The sequence below is a fragment of the Melospiza melodia genome, chromosome 3 (genome assembly GCF_035770615.1).
Source record: "Melospiza melodia melodia isolate bMelMel2 chromosome 3, bMelMel2.pri, whole genome shotgun sequence".
Taxonomy (NCBI): domain Eukaryota; kingdom Metazoa; phylum Chordata; class Aves; order Passeriformes; family Passerellidae; genus Melospiza; species Melospiza melodia.
In genome coordinates, this window is record NC_086196.1 from 58,723,749 (window position 1) to 58,738,089 (window position 14,341).

Here is a 14,341-nt window from a genome sequence, read left to right on the forward strand (position 1 = left end):
GGAAGAAATTATGCCCTATGAGAGTGGTGAGGCACTGGAACAAGTTGCCCAGAGAGGTGGTGGATGCCCCATCCCTGAAAACATTCAAGGTCAGACTGGATGGGGCTCTGAGCAACCTGATCTAATTGAAGACGCTCCTGCTCATTGCAAGGGGGTTGGATTACATGATCTTTAGTAATCCTTCCAACCCAAGGTACCCTATGATTCTGGGATGCTATGATGGTTTTTGGGGGTAAATTGTTATTATGATGGCTGCAGAGATACTGTGCTGTAGGTTATGTCAGAGTAACCCTTGTGGGCTCAGGGCAGGCACGAGGAATGTGTGCAGGCTGCTTGTTGCCAAGGCAGTCAGCAACCATGTTCGTGCCATTGAATTTTTAAAAAACCCTTTTTTCCCCCTAAGCATTAATGTTAATGCAAATTAACTTTCAACTGCATGACAGTTTTATTCTGGGTAAGCTTTGCTGATTGTTTCTGGAGGTTGACTTTGCCTAACTTATTCCTACCTGCTGGTACAAATGATCTTTTCGTCTGCAACACATAAGAGATTTTAATTCAATGTACTCCTCTGAAAGCCTAGGAAATAAGGGCAGGCTTCTAATAGCTTTATTTTTTTCTGCCAGATCTTTTAATGTCTTTATGTTATTTAGGCACTTGATTCAAAAAAGAAGAGGGTTTTATATTAAAAAGGCAGCTTATATAAAACATAAGGGTTATAATTGCAGCTATACTGTTAGATGTAGAGCTAGATTTAAAATTTCCTGACTCACTAGTATAAATTGGACTAAAGGATGCTTCTGACTAAAAATAGAGCAGTTTTCCTTAAATAATCTTTTTTTTTCATATAATGTAAATTACTTCATCTATAAAGCATGTCTTTAATGTATTACTGGTAAATACTAACAGACACTTAAGTTTTCTTGTATGTCACTGTAATCCACTTCAAGCAGATGATGATACTATTTATTTCTGCATGTTTGGTCTTTTTTTCTTAATCTGCAATTCGGTAAGTTGTAGAACTTGTTGGTTTTTTTTTTTTTTTTTTTTTTTTTTGAAACTGAAGATATTGGGAGATATAAACTGCTTCTGACACAAATTTGAGTGGTGACCTCGTAACCACAGGGTCATAGGCACAAGACTGTGGAAGGGACTCCTTTCTTGCCTCAGAGCTGCCTTCCTTTGGCTCTGTTACATTGCTAAGGCGTTCATCTAACCTTACTTCAAAACTTCCCCTTCCATTTCACATCTTCATTTTTCAAAACACAGTGGCTGCCCTGAGGTTTCCATCATGAAGAGAGTGGAGGGTGGTTATTATGAACTCTGTGCCTCGTGTTCCACGTCTGTCATGTCAATGTGTCAGGCTTAATCTTTATTAATTCCTGAGGGAAAACTGAAGACTAGAGCTAATAAGGTATTTGTATGGTAATTGTTCCTTTTGGGATGTGGTTTCTGAGAATTCATAACAAACTGGAAAGAGTTGCACAAGTATGAAATTTATTTAGAAATAAGCTGTTTAAATAGCACAACAAAATTTGAAAATTCATAGGGGAAAAAATATATTGAAGCTTATTAAATGCTCAGGCACCCTCTCAGACATAAGAATTCCCTCAGCACAAGTCACTGGAAGCTGTAAGGGTATTCTGAGGAGTTATCATGGTATGCTTCTTCTGTCCTTACACTTTTCCCTATATATCCAATACTAGATAAATTAAATTTTTGCATGACTCACTGGTGCTCTTGCATTTCTGCCAAGATTAGACTAAAGCCCAGAGAAGGGAAAGTGATACAACACAGACAGTGACATCACTGAAGGCTATGAGAGGAAAGAGATGGTGTGCCAGGAGCCTCTTTGGCGATGTGTTTTGCATGCAGTCTGCTGTTCAAGTGGACGTGTAATTAGCAGTGTACAGGGAGAGAGGAGTCACATTCAAGGAGCAGAGCATCTCAAAGTAGACACTCAAACCAGACAACTGGAGAGGATGTTCAGAAGCCATGCCATGTATCAACTTCAAAAAAATTATGATGTATCAGGTAGATCTTGTTATATCTTGTTGAGATTTTTTCCCTTTTGTTTTTGCTCTTTAGCAGTTAGGGAGGGCAAGGAGTTTGTGAGTTTTATTTTAGTTTTGTAATCAAGTTTAAAGTGTATTTCACTGGCTTATCCCCACCCCACATTGTCTGGTGACATGACTCTCTGCTAGCACCCTGCAACATGTAAGGTGTTTTGTTCCACTGGAAGTTACAGTATATTCCTGAGACAGCTGCCATCCAAAATACATGGAGAATTCAGAGAAGTCAGTGTGTTGTTTCATCATGCTACAAAGGCTGGTTTCAGTCTGCTAGGGCAGGATCTCCCACACAAAATAACACACCTTTGGCAAGGGGTAAAGGAAAAAAATTGCACATGGGTTCAGAAGGATCTCACAAGAAACAGGCAGTCTGCAAGGATGAGATTTGAGAGTTCAAAGTCAAACACAATGTATTATTTCCAAACAGTTGTTCCAGATTTTCAGGCACCTTAGGTGTCCTGCTGTGGTGTCCAGATTCCCTGGCAAGGATTCAAGGTTTTTCTTGTTCGTGGCAGGAATGACTTCATGTCTTGCACACTGAGAGTGTTAATTTAGCATATAAATATTTCTCTACCTGGTGTGGTTTCTGCTGCTTTCTGGGAAACAGCAGAGATTAAAAATACCTCATATCTTGTTGCTTGGTGTTTTCAGATCCAATATTTTGCTCTTTTCCTGATGCCTCACTGTGACCTGGCTGAAGGCTGAGTCAGTCTGTTGGTGGCTGCCTACCGAGGGCTACAGCCTTCTGTCACGTTTTGATTGTGGAGGATCCTGGTTTCCTGCCTAAAGCATCGGGTGCTGGGCTGAAGTTATTGACTCTAGAGAGCACCTGATGCAAGGCAGCCATCAGAATTTGGTGGGAGAGGGGACAGCATGTGCAGTGCAGAAGCTGAGCTCTGAGGTTTTGCGAAGCAGTGGGACAACTGGAGCTCTTTGAGTTGCTGGGGAAACTGCTCCCAGATGGACATGGGATCTGGGGTGTGTGTGCACTCTCTGCTCTCAGCTGTTGCCATTCCCCTCCATGTGCCAGGCGGTGCTGCTGGGGAAGCCTTCCAGAGTCTCCCTAGGGTAGGGCCTGGGGCTGTGCCCTCACCAGTGACACAACTACCTCCTCCCTAAACTGAGCTTCAGACCTCCTGAGCACAGGCATCTGTTCAGGAGCCACTGAATTATGCACAAGGGGTTTTTCCCTTATACTGCTGGGTTTATTTTCCCATACATTTTCCCCTGCTGATAGTTCTATTTTCCCAGCATGTCTGACTTGTGCCTTCTCAGTACCTCTGCAGGAACAAGAGCAGAAGCTAAACATGCTTAATTGCCTCACAAACTGTTTAAAATTCTTAGATAATTGATGTCTGATAGATTGGTTTTTCTTGTCTGCTCAAGCTAAATTAGGCTAACAGCAGCCAGAGGTGGCTGGTGAGTTGTTCTTCCAGTCCTGGGAAAGTCTCTGTTGGCAGAATATTCAACAACCATCACCGAATCCTGTGCTTCAGGAAGGGGCCACTTCTCAGGTGAGGAAGAGAAAGGTGAATTTATTGTGATGAATGATCCTTCAGAGCACTAACATGGGCTTCTGGCAGTATAACTCTGAATAATGGTGTTGCTTCCTCCTGATTCTCATCTCAGGCTTGTGCTTGGGAGCAGTAAGTGCATTCCCCTACTTTGTGGTTTCCTTTTTACATTTGTTTGCCTTTAAACTCATCACTCAAGATGATCATTGCAATACAGCAGTTTGTCTTAAATTCCCCATCTTTCTCAAATGCTCATCACGAATACTAAAAAACTAATGTTGTACAAAGTTCTGGATTTTTTTCCCAACTTAACTACAAGCAAGTCTCAGATTTTAAACATGTTAGAGATCTCTTTAAAATCTTATCTATAACTGACATAATTATCTGCTCAGACAAGTTGTGGCAAAAGGCCAATCGCTAAGAAGAATCTCAGGCACTATGCTCTTATTTTTAAGTTAAATCAAGGAATGATGCCCAAACCCTCACCATTTCATTTATTAGGTCTTTCTCAAAAAAAAAAAAAAAAAAAAAGAAAAGCAGAGCTGCTGTGCATTCAGAGAAGCAGAATTTGAGCTCTTGTTTTTATTTAAGCCTCAGAAACCATCAGCTCCTTAGTAACCAGAGGTGTGTCTGCTAAGAACAATCTGTCACCTGTCACAGGGCTTTTAAGTGACTGATTTCACATCCAGAGCTAAGACAGATAATTGACAAAATCATGCAGACTTCAGCTGAGGAAAGTGATAATTTTTTTTAGCATTATGCACAAAAGGCTGCTTTTTCAGTTAATTTCATATTCTTAGACAATTTCAAACTGTAGTTACAAAAAATGTCATGTGAATTGATTGTAGCTTATTTGTAAAGCTCTGTCAGATACAAGTAGTCCAAAGTCTGCAGATTTATGTAAGTGTTGGTTAAATGTAATTTTTTCATAATTAAACCAGTTAAGTTTCTGAAAAGTTTCCAGAATCCCCTTTAACACGTATTCACTGATATTTTAGCAAAACACTAACCTCCCAAAGTCTTTAAGCCTACTGATAATTTCAAATTTATTAAAATTGTTAGTATAATTCTTGGGGAAAAAACAAGTCGTAGAGAATCTTGAAAATGGCTCTGTAGGCAACAGCCACAGATGGAAAATTTGATAAAGGTTAGAGAGGTCAGAGATGAAGCTGGTGGCTTCTGTGCTGAAGGGTTTGAAGGAACCTTCTCAGCAAGGAAACTTCCTCCTGCTCCTGCATGGTTAATACCTTTCTGGCTCTGCCCCAGTTACTGACCAAGGAACTTCCATCTGGGGAAAAATTCTGCTAGTTACTGGAAGTGAAGTTCTCACATACATATTGCCCTCAGACAGAGAAACCAAATGCATGAGACAGTTAAAAAAAACAACCCAAAACCTGTGCTGTTTTAGCACTGATCAGGATACACAGATTTCATATATGGCATTTGCTGGACTCACCTGCAGCAGTTCTGGGTGTGTATCTGCCAGCCCTGGTTTCTCCTCCTGGTGCTGAGGATGCTGAGTCTCAGTGCTGGGGCACAGCAGCGGCAGGACAGCAGCAGGGAGCTGAAGGAACTCCTTGGTTTGCAAGACAAAGCTACAGAGGAATTATTCAGTGACACTATCAAAAGGCCCCTCTGTTGTGATCTGAGATAGAGTTCACTTATCACTGTGTGATCAAATTGCATTTGTCAGATTCTCAGATAACAATTTGCACAGGGCTGTTGGGTGATTTTCCCAAACTTTGTGTGCTGCTGTGGGAAAGGGACACTGGGAACCAACTTTGAAACTTACTCCACTGCTGTCACAACTGTGGGTCAGACAAATTCTAGACTGATTTGAAAGTTGATGTGTTTGGCTGAATAAAAAGGGACCAGTTGAACAATCTGGGAGTCAGATGTGAGCACTCATCCCCTGACTGGAGAGTTTGGTTGTCTCAGGGGCAGCCTGAGGCTTTGAGAGCAGAGGGAGGGATGGACTGGCATCCCTGAGCTGGCAGGGTTGCTGTCTCTGCTGGGCTGGGTGAGTCACCCAGGGTGCTGAGCTGAACTGACTGTGTGCTGCTGTTCTCCACCTTTTATCACACTGCTGTCCAAGGCTGTTTTGTTAGAACAGAAAAGGAGTTAACACTGACAACACAACTCTCTAAATAACACTGTAAGATAGAATAAAGATTTTGAAAACAAATCTATCCTTTACTCCCTGGGTTCCTACAAGGCATACAGTCTTTCTTCTACAGGTTCCTTGAATTCCTCTCTTCTGTCCAGGCTCTTGCCTTGTCTTCTGAACATCTCCTTATCTTCTGACCAAGCTTAGCCTGAGTCGGATACAGAACCTGGCTCCTCTGGTTGCTTTGTGGGACCTGTGGGACCCATCTCCTGGCTCTGTTCTGGCCCCAACCACTTAGGCAGCACCATGGCTCTGTGCTTTTCCTAGAACTCCTGAGTGCTAAGCCATGGCTGGACCAGCTGGAGCACAAAGCCAAGCACTTTGCAAACTCATCAGAAAACTACTGAGCTGTTCTGTCAGGGAATGCTGCCCGTCTGGGTGAGAGGTGTTCAGAGGAGGTGGAGTGCTTTGAGACAAATTGCTCATCCAGGAAGAAAGGCAGTAGGCTGGAAAGCTGATTCCCTCACATCAGCCTCTACCCTCTCTGGCAAGGCTCCAAGGAACATCTGAGCCTTTTCTGACATGAGCTGGGAGGAAGGTTCTGAAGCAAACCTGGGAAAGGCTACATGATGGCAAGCTTACTCAATCCTGAAAACTCCATCCATGCCAAACAAGCTCCTTTGAGGTATGAGTGTTTTGTTACCCCCATGACAGATTTAAATCAGGTGGGAAAGCACCTTATGTACTAAATCAAGAGGCAGCCAATGCCAGTGTGTAGGTAACTGAATCATGCCCTGCCTGTCCAGCAGCTTGAGTCCAGCGAGCCCCAGCAGAGCTCCCCTCTCTGTACATTTAACCTCTACCATATATATATATTATATATGCATTATTCTTTTGCTGTCCTCTTCCATGGAGTGACACTATGTTCTTTTAAGCACTTTATTGATCACCTAAACTTATAAGTAAAAGCAGATCTTTGGCAAATCATGTGTCTGTTCATGCTGTGTGTCTTTGACACTGCAGTTACTGGCATTCGTGAGCTGCACACTTCTCCTATAAAACACCAATCTGTCTTCTGTGCAGCATTGTTGCTCCTTTGAAGGATTACAGACCATCAAGTTCTGCCTCTAAATTAAGAGGTATCTAATTGCTTGTTAGTTGTACTGTAAAGTTCTTTATGACTTCAGTAATTAGTGTTTATACTCCTCAGGCCTGTGTAGATGCACTTTAACATTGCATAAGGAGATTAAACACTCCACAACAGAGTATGCATTGCTCCCAGGATTTCCAGTTTTATATCCTCAAGTTTTGTGGAGCCTTGCTGAGTGAGCCTCCCCATAAATTGGGTCATGGGTAACCTGGTGTAGTCATTTTGATTGGATTTTGCAGCAGAGATGAAGAAAAATATTCACAGGAAGATACCAGGATTGTGTAGCTCTCACTCCACCAATGAACTTTTCAACTACAAACACTTGTTTTTTAGTGCTATGATCAACTGTCATTGTAGGACTTAAAAAAAAAAGTTTGATGTCTGATTTGGCTGCCTTCAGCATTTCTGTGTTATTGACAACATTTTTGTAAAATGTTGGATCAACTTCTAGAAACATCAAAATTCATGCTAGAAATTAATTCCACCCTACTGGCATCTGCTTCCAAATACCCTTTGTGATTGCCTGATCATTATTCAAGGCTGTTTTCTGCTGAAGGTATTACCTGCAGGTGCAAGCACTGCACTAAGCTGAACAGGCACAAGGCTGTAGACATCTATCCTGCCTCCTTCCAAGGGAGACGTGAGTCACTGCTGTGGTGGGCACAGCTGAGCTTCACACCACCGGTGCTGATCATCGACCACAGGCCTCCACCACACTGCCTCACCTGGGCTGTGGAGTTTCTCTTGTTAGATTAAATACCTCTTTATACTTTCATGGACTCCTTCCAAATGAAACTCAGTTGAGTAATTAATAATATGGAGGGAGAGTTAAGCTTTTTAAGTTCTGCATGCTTTTGTGCCAATTATTCCATCAAAGACTGGCTCGCTTTGTTGCTACAGAGCTTCTCAGCGAGCCATGACCTTGGTTTATTAAATAATACATGTATTTCTGAGAGCAACTTATGTAAGAGTAGGCCTGTCCAACAAGTCTGATGTTTGACCACTCAGTGTATGAAAGCAAACCCTGAATAAAGAGTGCCCTGCTCAGCACCTGGGTAAGAGGGACAGGCAGCCTCACAGTGCTGCACTTGTCTCTAAGCCACCATTGCTGCCTTTACTATTTGCACTCAAGGTGCTGCAGCACAGTCTCCTTGCAGCCTCTTGGATGTCTCACCACATGCTCCACACATGGATCAGATCTGGTGCATCTGCTGGCTCGATGCTGGCCTGGACTCTGTAGGGCAAACAATAAATTTCTGCCCCCAGAGATGGCAACAGCGCTGCCTCTTGTGTTGGTGTGAGCCGTACCCACCAGTAAGGAGCTAAGGGGATCTGAAGTTTCTGCTCCTTCCTCCTCCACCTCCTCCTCCTCTCCTGGCTGGGGTTTGGGGCTGCACAGGCTGTCAGTGGCACAGGGCAGGTGGTGCAGGCTGTCCTGGGGTACCTGCAACTTCTCCAAAACTGCTTTCACACCACAGGCAGGGCAATACAGCGATGAGTCTCTCTGCTCCTGTTAGAGCAAAGCAAATCTGTTAGCTTTAAATCTTAGAAGTCATTTTCATAACATCATTTCTGCAGCAGCCAGTTTCCATGGAAACCAAGAAACGACTGGCAGCATGCATAGGAAAGAAGACAGCTGACCTGACTGTCCTTCCCTGGCCCCTGTGGATGGGCTTCCCTCAGCCTGCACATGCACATCCTTTGCTCATTGCTGTGAGATGGACACGCCCAGACTCAGAGGCTTCAGCTCATTCACTGGCAGCAGCCTGAGAGCAGTGTCTCTCCTGTGCAGTGCACATCCTCCTCATCCCACCCCATCCTGCCTCTCAGGGCAGCTTCTCCTGCACCCAGGGGAGAAGGGCAGGGGGAGGAAGGGTCTTTAGATGTTTTCACCCCCCTTCTCACCTCTGTATCATCCTAGCAGGCCTCAGGAGTGATGGAAGGACTTGTGGTTAGCTTTGAATGTGCATGTGTCTCTTTCTTTTTGACCCCCCAACCCACTTATTTCACATACTTTGTTCACTTATTCCACTGCTGCCAGAATACTACTAGAGGTCAACTTGTTGAAGATGCATATTTATAATAAAGCCCTATATGCATTGCCTTAAAATTACAAATGTTCTTGGAATTCTTCCTAACTACTACCAGAAATACCTGCTCTCCAGGTGAAGGTCCTCTTCCCTGTGGTGCTCCTTGAGAAGACACAAACCTATGGCACAGTCTTCAAGAACTGGCAGTTTTGTCTGTGTGTTTGGGCAGAGAGAGAGAGCACTTGTCTGACTCGGGCTCAGCTGCAGCTTTTGGTTGCATTTCTTCAAACTGCAGTCTCAGTAAACCTCCCCAGATGATAAGGAAGAACTGTAGATCAGCTCATGACACAGTCAGGGAAGAGTGTTATGACCAATAGGATTACCTGGTCTGCAGGTAAAAAGCAAATCCTCAGAGACCAATTAGGAAGTTGAACATCTGCAAGGGACAGACTGAGGGAGAAAAAGTTGATTCTCAGGAGCTGACTGCTCTGGAAGTGCTGTACAGATAGGTTATGCCACAGGCCAGGACCAGGAAGATGTGTAGTCAAGCTGTGAACAAATTCCATTTTACACTTAGTTTAATTCTGCAGTATTAGTTTATTATCAATAAATAATGACATATCTGCTTATTTAGTAAAAAAGCCTTTTTTTTCTTTTGTCTCATTTGGAGACAGCAATATTAGCAGCAATAATCACAGCAATATTAGCACCAGTCAATACACCTTTGAAGCTCAGTGCCAGCTGGAGAGGTGCTGGGGGCTGCCTGCCTGCCTGCCTGCCTGAAGGATGCATTGCAGGTTCCCATGCCATGCTCATCCCTACTCTCCAGAGGCATGGGCAGAGCATGGCAATCCTGGGTGTGCATGCCATGGTGTGGCATTTCACTGGGGGAGCGTTTGCGCAGGGAGCCCCAGGCAGAGGCAGCGCTCTAGGCCATGGAGTCTCTCCTTCCTTTAAACCCCTTAAAATGCACAGAAGCCACGAGGCTCCTGGAAGGGCAAAGCAGCTTAAAGAAGGTAATTGCAGAGATGAGAGCATCCACAAAAGCTGGGCACTTCCTGAGGTGTTTCTCTGCCCTCGACTCCAGAGTGCTGGAGGGAAGAGCAAGCCTGCACAGCCTCCACAGGGCTTCTACTAAACTTTCCAAGTCTCTCTGACATAAGAAATAATTGACCTTTACAGTTGCATTTGAGCCAGCTACGCTGCCATCAGCTCTAGCTAGTCCTCATTGCTCAGTTCATGTTTGCTTAATGGCATGTGAATTAATTTGTTGGAAGCTGACACTGCTGCAAGATTAGTTAGTGACACTAACATCGGGCTGGTGCATGAAATTCAAGATGTAGAGCATCTTTTTTGTGGTAAAAAACCCCAAAACAAAACAAAGGAGGTAAATGCCAATGCTTTTGGAAATCTTCACTTTTAGGATGCTATGACTGAGTAATGAATGAGATGAAGTACAGAGGAAAAATAAACCCAATCCCAGCTATTTAAAGGCTCAGCAATTCCTTCCAGGCAAAAAAACAAGCAGCTATTGTGTGCTGGCACTGGGAGGGCTGGGGGAAGGCAGCGTTTCCCACAGGCAAATTAGGAATGGGAAAACCAGGACAAAACCCACAAGCCTCTGCAGCCTGAGTAGGGAGCACAAGACATTTTCTGTTCAACATGATTTGTGTTGTCATTAGGTGGGTTTAATAGGGCTTTCTACTTATTCTGGGAGGAAAGCCTTGGCTCTGCTTGAGCTAACAGTAATGACCATTCCAACTTGGGAAACGAGGGAGCATTTGCCACATCACTCAGGCACTCACTGGGAACAGAGGGTCTCCTCTGCCCCCATCCCTTCCTGGTGAGGGAGTTTGGTTTCTCTGGAGCCTGATAAAAACCTGTCTGTGCCCTGTTTGGCCAGGAGGTGTCTGAAGCACATCATTTGTGTCCCTGTAAAGGAGGACCCACACTGACCATCAGTCACACTGGGACCAGAGCAGAACCCCACAAGGGGTGCATTTGAAAATCCCCACACTTCTGTCCCACAGCTGCCTGGGGCAGCAGACAGGGCTGGCATCATGGATGTGGGAAAGGCTGCTCTCATCCACAATGGCTTGTACCCCTTCCTATCTCTCCTCCCAAGCTGTTGTGAGCCCCAGCAGGAACAGTTCAGCAACACAGCCCCAGCTTCCTGAAGTTCTGTATCTAGGTGCCTTGTTTCAGGCTGTGTAAATAGGATAGAGAAGTAAAAACAGCTCCCTAAAAAGAAACCATGAGTTAAAGCCCATGAAGAACAGCTCCTTCAGGCACACATGAAGCCCCTCCTTCACCTTTGCTTCATTCAGGAGACATTAAGAGTGATTTCTCTCTTTCCCCACAAACACAGGGTCTGCAAGCAGCACAGCAGGTAACCAGCAGGTGCAGCAGGCTTGCTGCTTTGAGGATTCCAGGACCAACAACTTTCAAAAGACCAGGAGAACTGCTGACCACCCATCTATAACATGCAGAAGGAGTGGTGGTCCCTTAGTTCTATGTGTCCCAGGCTGCTGCTCAGAGATGGATGGGGTGGAGAGCCACTCTAGTATGAGCAATGTCCTTTTCTATGGAGACCCAGACACAGCCTCTGTCATGCCCAAAGCATCAGTGAAAGATCTTGAATTTCTTTATGGCTAGATTCTGGTTTAGTCCATTATATGCTAATTTTAATGGACCAAATCATGTGAAAAATACAGGATCCCTACTCTAGCCCAGCAGGAATGAGAGCTGCCAGTGGAGCACAGCTACTTTTCCAAAGAACTGTCATGGCTTCCCTGACATGTTGTTACTTGACAAGTTTGAAGGTTTTTTATGACCTTATTTAGATGAAAGCACAGGATTCCAGAGAAAGTCAGGAACTGTCCAATAGCCATTTCCATTGCAATGTAGGAAGCACTGAGAAAGAATGCATTTATTCTGGGGGTTGACAGGACTAAGCTGCTATAGCCATAAAAAACCTCTGCCTGTGGCAAAGCTGTTCTCATGACAAATCTGTCATATACTTCTGCATGGCCGAAGACTTTCAGAAAATAAAATTTCATTTGGAACATTTATCTTTCCTTCAAGAGCGGCTCCACTGAATGCAGCCACTCACCCACTAGCAAACAATGCAGTAAGACTCCTGTGTACTGATCAGCTTCCTAGAAGCTGACGGGCACTCCTGGCCATTGGATGCCAGAAGTGAGCTCCTCTGGAACTCACATTTGTTTTAACTGATGAACTATTGTCAAGTTTCCTTTCAGTAGGCTGCAAGTTGCTCAAACTCTCTTGTAGGTTTACTGGTGATTAGAGAAACACAGAAAAGGGAACACATCTGTGTCTGGACAAGTCATGCCCTAGCCAATGTTCATTAGCAGTGCACACAGACACGTCCTGCTCAGCATGCACAACATGGCAAAACACATCCCCTTCCCAGCTGTGGGAGATGGGCAGGGACAGAACCAGCTCGGACAGCCACAGGACAGCACTCCCACATCAGTGTCCTCAACTTCCAGAGAAGTCTCTCTGCTGTTAAACACATGGACTCATCTGCCTTTGCAAATTCCAGTGCCAACACCTTTCAGTGCTGGCAAAGCATGTCCTCAAGGGCTGCTGCAACTCTGTGCCAGAGCTGGGGATGTTTGGGGCAGATGCCTCACACAAACCAAACTGCAGTGCCTGATGCCCATGTCAGCCTAAAGCTTAACTACAGGAAACCCTTGGGTAGTCTCACTGTCCTTCAAAACCATCACTCAGAACCAAACATCAACTTGGGTGGCACGGCCAAAACAAGCTGTAGGTACAAGGGGAGTAACACACAGAGCCAACTTTTTTTTTATAAAAGTATTTTTAATAAACTGATGGATTTAAGTTTAAGATGCTAGACAACTTGTTGCCATGTACAGGTAACAAAAGTCAAAATTCTTTGAATTTTATACAAATACTATGTAGTAAACTTGAATACAAGTTTACAAAAAATGCATCAGTGAATATTCAGCTTGTAACCAACTTCCAACAGTGAAAATTATCATCTATCAATAGTGATCAGAATTGCATTGCAAATTTTAGAAGTAATGCAACTATGTTTTTTTTTTTTTACCAAGCCACTCCGAAGTTACTGGTGCACACTGACAGTACATTGGATTTTTTTGGCTTGCTGAACAGAAAATGGCATTTAAATAAAATGACTGAGATAAACAACGTAATACATATCAAAAGTACTATCTCACAGAAAATTAAACAAGAATGAGAAAGTAAACAGAGCAGAACCCTGAAGTGGTGATATTTTTCTACCCGTTTTGATGGAAAAGATTCCACAGGTGTCCAGCTTTCTCACAGCATTCTGAAGTGTTCTAGTCCTAGCACAGTGTGGTCATTAGTAGGCTAAAGTAATCCCTGCTTGGCAGTAATGCTGGTGAAAGGTAACTTGCTCTATTGCTAACAAATGGGAGTAACCACTGGCAGGGTGACTTGCAGGCATCCAGCAGAGGCTGAGCTGACAGCACACGGTTGGAATTACAGTACTGCTTGCTTTGATTCAATACCCAACAACCTTCAGGGTTCAAGTGTCAGTTTCCTTACGGAATTTACAAATGGATGGTTTCAAAACAAACAGAAAAAAGTTGTTATGGAGCGTAAGACAGTATTTTCATCTGTACAGCTAACAATAAAATGAATGTTTTTGTTACAAACTTTCCAGTCTGCTTTATAAAAAATAGTCTTAGTTTTACTTCTAAATAAAAACTGTGCTGTGATCTGTCATGTTCTTGCATTGTACATGCTGTAATTGTGTGTGTTAATGAAGGTGTAGAGATTTGTGACCTAGCGCTCTGGATGTATCAGAAGCCTAAAAAGCTGATTTTGGTACATAAAAGGTAGCAATGAAAAGTCATTCTATTTATTTTTCCTAAAGCCTAGGAAAAGCTACAGTACGTTGCTAGATCAGTGGCCTCAACCCTGAGCTGAAATAAAGGACCTGCCCTGGCCAAGAGACTTAGTCACTACTACCACAGCTGCACAGCAGAGACAAAACAACCTGTCTGCAGCCTGTTGTCTGAGCTGTGAGTAGTGCGAGATCCAGTTCTGTAATGCTTGAGAGTTGACTGGAGACCACCATATTCATTTTCACTACAGGGAAAAGAAGGAAGGGAGAACTCAAATTCAGAGCGGAAAGCACTCAACAGGGAGGGTCAGTATATCCAGCTTCTGGAGATCAAACAGAGAATGAAGTTAGTGGCAGACTCACCAGCCTTAAGCATTTCCCACTTGATAGAAGAGATTATTAAAACACGCACCAAAATACAGTTATGGAGACATTTACTATTATCTCGCTCTTTCCAGAAAGAGTCTCACTTGATTTTCCCCCCCAGAACTGAGCATATCTCTCTCTGTACTACACTGCATCACAGAAGATAAGTGAAAAGCTAAAGTCTGTCTGATGAAGGATTCAACCCAGGTGGCAGCAGCAAAACTTC